Genomic DNA, 6,000 nt, shown 5'->3' with positions numbered 1-6,000 from the left:
CGGATGGAGGTCTTTCACACCATGAGACACAGGCGACCCAACTTACCTTATCGAGGATTTCCTGCAAAGAATCGTCACGGAACAACATTCTGCAATACCAACAAAACTGATCTTAAGAAACTTGTCAGGATTTGCTGGGTAAAAAGTTAGGCTTTGCCTGAAAAGGGCATCCCTTTAATTATCTCCCAAATTCAAATAAAAGGATTTAAGTTGACGTATGACCACGTGAGCACATAATACAGCGCATTATTGTGGCATTTGGATCGGAGACCTAGGCTGGCTTCGGCTGTGATTACGCTTTTCCACTTTCTGTTAAGAGCCAGCTTTTTTCTTCTAAAGAGATTGCACTCTGAGCGTCGGATTTCACATGAAGGAATATATGCGAGCAGGGAGAGATGCTGCATTTAGCGGAATGGATTTTATTTTGAGGTATTTCAAATGCTTCCTTTGATTGTTCATTAATGTGGTGAGTTATTGCTGTTCAAGGCAAAGGTCAGTGGAAAGGCTTACGGGTGTCAGATTGTGCCAGAACACGCTTAGTTTCCTCTTTTCTGCTTGTTTCGCCTCATAATCCATTTCCAGGAATGTTTTCTCTCCATATGGTAAATATAAAATAAGCTATTTTGTAAAATAGTATGCGGATCACATGTATGTGTTGTTCCTTAAAACATGAACAATCGAATATTGAAATCCTGTCAATGGCCGCTCTCTGTCCGAATAGGTGCAAACAAAAACAATGTATGTTTATCATATTTAATTCGACGCCAATATATCTGGTTGAAAAGGCCATTAATAAAATGATCATGATAACACATGGGCATTAATCTACATTTACCTATTCTGTTATTTTATTCATTATATAACAAGCTCTAATGAAAGGTTCATCGTCCATTTTTAAAAAAATCCTTGTCAGCTAGTTTGTGAATTGTTGTGTCCTTGAAATTAGGTTACTAGGTTTTTCCTTACTATGTGTAAATTGTCGAAATCATAATGAATCACGTCGCTTAATGGATGGGCGTTGAATATTCTATTCTGTGTAAATTGCACAGCGTTTTCATAACAAAAATGAAATAATCAAGGTTTTCAATGGTTGATCTAAAAACACATTGGCAACATTTGCGTCACCATCAGTGTGGTAATATCAGATTAAGGTAAAGTGTAAAGCAGGTTGTATCGGGAGATTATTTGCTAGCAGATCGTCGTTGTGTGGTGAATATTGAATGCGTGAAGAAATTAACGAAATAAATTAATAAGCGACGGAACCTGAACCAATACCGCCATTGCTTAAGCAATATGTGCGCGATGGAAAAGGCAGGAAAAGATCCGGTATGTTATGCTGGAGGTGAAAATGTTATAAAAAATTGCACCCACCAGTGAGCCCTGCTCAGAAAAGGTCAGGGTGCTGCGATTTGATTTATGTTTTTGGTGTGATGGGACAGCCATGCCAATGCAATCTGCTTTAACGAATGCTTTACTTCTTTTTTATATATGACAAACCACATTCGTAATTATTGATAGCCAGATCAGTATCCTACAAGTAATTCTACCAATCGTACAAAATTAAGCCAAATGTTGGGTGGGGTGGGTTTGTGGGTTGTGTGGGTTAAGAGGGGGAGGTATGCATTGTCGTGGTAAAAAATATATAATTGCCAATAAGTAAAGTTTGTTTTGGGGATCTATTGAATCCTAAGCGATTATTTAATGAATAATAGACATGTATTGAATTCTAACTTAACTTTGCAAATAGTAATGTCACAAAATGTACCATGTGTGTACAGTAATTATTGCCGCAGTTAGTATTTTTTCCCCCCTTTTCTGAGGTCTGAAAGTACGATTTTGTTTGTCCATTCGTGTATTGCAAGAGCCTTTTTTTGCAACCCTTTCACCCCAATATTAAATGTAAACACGGACAAATATTTTTCATAAAGGTTTAAAAGTTTTAATTGCAGTTCGGTTACAGTCTCTTTCTTACATACAATCCAATCTTGAAACAATTGGTCAAAGCTTAAATGCTCCTGCTTAACAACGTTTTACAGGTTGACTGGAAGTTTGGTGCAGATGAATTTGGGAAAGGCAGACTTACTTAAATAAGTTATTAGCAAGAACAAACAGTAGGTCTACAACATTTGTTTACGATAAGTCGTTAACCTAAAAAAATTCAACAAAGATACTGACATTTTTTACGCTATTTTCCCATTGATTGGAATATTGTAACTTCGTATAATCGATTCAAGATCTTAGCTTGGTTTCTGTCCGGTAATAATTCACATAGAATTAGTCGATGTTCATAATCGAGGATTTTAACTCCCCGGCGCCTTTCTTTTTTTTTCGCGTGGAAATTAATGATTTCTCGATTTCGTTGCAGACTTTGTCCTAAATAACATTTCCACAAGCAAATCCGAGACTGTACAAACTTTCGGTGAGTTTTCTAAACTTTTGCAATATCTAAAATTATTTATGGTCGTTAAGAATTTGAAATGTTCTCACTGCAAGGTGTCACATTTATTAGTTCCTGTCCAAGCGGTTGTTAATGCTGAGCTAATAAAAGAACCGCAATAGGCAGTTACAATTTAAATCACGTGTGCTTTAGGTTATCGGAAAATAAATCCCAGAAACATATCAGTTATAGAGGAAGTTGGATTCAAGCTATATTATAGGTCGTAAAATGGATGTTACATCATAATAGTTAGCATTATCCAAGCGTTGGAACAGCGACAAAAATGTAATCTTTTCGTTTATATCTTAGAATTCACATTATATCTTAGGTACATTCACATGAAAGTTATGATGATATCTGCTCTTTTGTTATAAAAACACCGGCGTCAATTGCTTATATCAATTCAAATCAATGTCGTTATATCCATTCTCCTCTCTCCGTTTACGTTCCCTTCTATAAATCTAAGCAATTGACTGAAAGGCTAATCGTTAATGAAAGAGATGAAACATTTCTTATCCAATATTTTAGTTCTCTACATCCAACGACCGTGTTTTACAAGGTACGCTGACATAAGCGGGGCCTTCAATTTCTATCCAGTTGCTCCTGAATTGAAATTCGTGGAGCCAGACTTAGTGACAGAAAGTTAAAGAAAATATCCAGCATCCGTTGGCGTTACCATTTCCCACCTTCGTAGATCTCATGAGAAAAGAAAAGTTGGAGTCAGCACATTAAGATAAGTGGGAAGGCTGATCATTGACAATAAAGTACTTCACTACAGAAAAACATCGAGCGGCTTACTTGTAAAGTTGCAAACGAGTGAATTTTTGGCCCTATCTTCCCTCCTACGCTGCTTGGCTTCCCCTTTCATGTAGTTGCTTCGCAATAAGCGATAGGGGCAAGTGTTTTCTCTTTAGTGCTCTGTTTACACCCTTAGTGCATGAAGTCATAAATCTTACGTAGCCATAAACGACAGAAGCATTGGTATGCATAAGGGGTGACTATAGCTCATATACTCTTTCATTGCTCGCCTTCTCCCCTTCGTTTTGTTTTCTTCCGGAGTGTTACTTTTCACTCCTACAGATGAAAGACCTTTACTTTAGTATTTTTAATACCTTTAGTTTCGGGAATATAAAAAAAATGGATTTGCTTCCGAACCAACCGAACCTATTTGAAAGCGGCTGCACTTTCACCCTTGCGCCGTATTTCCTCCTAACTATTCTCATGCTATACTTCAAACAAAGGCCTTTCCTCGCAACAAAGAGTTAATAAAAGTTAAGCCAGTACTTTTAATGCGCAAGGTTGAGCACATTTAAAGAATGCTAGGCTCTGTTAAGATCTGAGTGATTATTAAAATGTGCGTTGATTTACATGGGGCAAACTGGTTTCAAGTTTGATTGCCTAGATTCAATGATTGCCAAACCCAGGCGCTTGTGTTCTCCGTGTTGGTTAATTTGCATAATTTTTCACTTGTGACGCTATGTTTCGGGGGAGTTTACCCAGCCTGTCTGTTCAGTGCTGCCAGACAGCAAACTTAAAATCCGCGCTTTTAGCATTCAATATTCATAAGAAACATACCCCATTTCTTTGGTATTAGATAAGAGCAGCCAGGGAAGCTGATAGTAGTCTTATCTCCCTGACCAGGGCGCGCTACCATAATCACAAGGGTGACCATCCAAAAGCTAGAGCCTTCTCTCCAGTGGTTTTGTTTTGCAGCTCTACCATTTTCCTTTCACTATTTGCCGTTGTCGCCAACGAGTGAATTTTAGCGCATAAAGTAATTGTTTGCCTTCATTCCAATTAATTCCGAAGTTTTGAAACTCCTGCTTATCGATTTCCCCGGTGAATCTGAAAATATTGTGCCGTGGTCTGCGTCTATCGTCAGAGACTAAGGTAAGCTGGACACAAATAGGCTATCACTCGTGAATGGCGGAGTTTATGTCCCAGTGATTTATGACCATATGACTTAAATCTCGGTTCAAGAAAAGTTCACATGCTATAGTTTCCTTTCATATCGTGACTGATACCCGTAGGCTCCCAATTCGTCTTTTATTTCAATGTTCTGCTTCTCCTTCGCCCTTGATCCGTTTCTTTGAGCTATTTCCCTCGCATTTTCGAAGTTTTATGAATTTATTATTGCCTGCAATGCCGCCTAAGGCATACAACCACATCCACCAAGACACTCATGCTGTTGTTCTTGATATAATCTTAGTTCCAATGCTTTTCTTCCAACTTTTTTCTATCTTTCTAACCCTAGGGATATATAGAACGACCAAAGTTTTTATGGTGGCATTTTTCATGACAATTTGTGTAGCTTGATGTTACTTGAATCTTTAATTAACAACAGACTAGTAATTTAACAATTGAACAGATTTCCAACTTGGTGGAATGTTTGCTGGGTACATACTGTGTGTTACTTCAATAGACATTCTTTGTCCAAATGGCAATTAGTATAAGAAGGAACAGTAGATGCTAGTTTAAACTAAAGATAGACACAAAATGCTGGAATATGCATGCACGTACGTAAATATGCAGTAATAACTGTGCAAAGTGTCGGTTCCCTGATACAAACTGTCTCTTCACTCAAACATATGAACAAAACGAGAATGAATAATACTCCAAGATTAAATGTTTTGATTTAAAATGTGAAATGGAAGAAAATAGTTTAGCAAAATATTGGAGTGTTATTGAGTATAATCTGGTAGAATTAAATCTACGGCGTTTATCCAGGTGAGTAAAGTTGTGTGTTTGTTGCTTCAAGAAAAATGGCGGACGGTACATGGGCCAAGATACCAAAAGGTTTTTTGTTGTTTTTTGAGCAGCGATTTTATTAATTGGTTTTCATGAAGGAATGAATAAATCACAGCATTTCCTTGCTAGTTTAATAAGTTTTGATAACACAGAATAAGCTGTTTTAATGTAAATTAGTGGCAACTTCTTAAATTAATACCCAATAACACCATACTTTTGGTGATAACTAGTTCCTTGCGCACATATATCCCACGGCCTGGGGTTCAGGCTCATCTGGGGAGAGCCTGCAGCGCCATACTGCTCCTGTTATGGTTTCAATATTACAACTGCTTTGTTGTAATTAAACGCTGCTGAAAACAATGGCAGAGAATTCGTTCGGAAGATAGAAGGTCAAACATATCCGAGAAACTAAATTTGGCGGTTAAAGCATCCATTTTCAGAAACACACACAAAGGTGTCATTTAAAACCTGCACTTAGAGCAATTGTGTCCTCGCATGCTGACATCAGCAGTTTCGTTTTCATTTGTAATGTACAAAATAACAGCGGCCTTGAAGACCATGTTCAGGTCATATTCAATGGAATGCTGCGAAGTGTATTGGGATGTGCAAGAATATAAAATGGTCATGCAGTTCATTAGTATTTTGCCCGCCAATGACTGTACAAAGCACAGAGAAAACATTTTGAAATGAACGCTTTGAAAGTGTACGGTGCATCTCGCTTTACCAGGAGCCCGAGCAATTTTATAGTGGTCTCAGCTTGGCCTGTTGGATATCTCTAGCTTTTACTGTTTTATTTCAGCTTTTCATCATCTGCA

This window comes from Rhinoraja longicauda, chromosome 2 (assembly GCF_053455715.1).
Source record: "Rhinoraja longicauda isolate Sanriku21f chromosome 2, sRhiLon1.1, whole genome shotgun sequence".
Taxonomy (NCBI): Eukaryota; Metazoa; Chordata; class Chondrichthyes; order Rajiformes; family Arhynchobatidae; genus Rhinoraja; species Rhinoraja longicauda.
Note: the sequence above shows the minus strand (reverse complement) of the source record.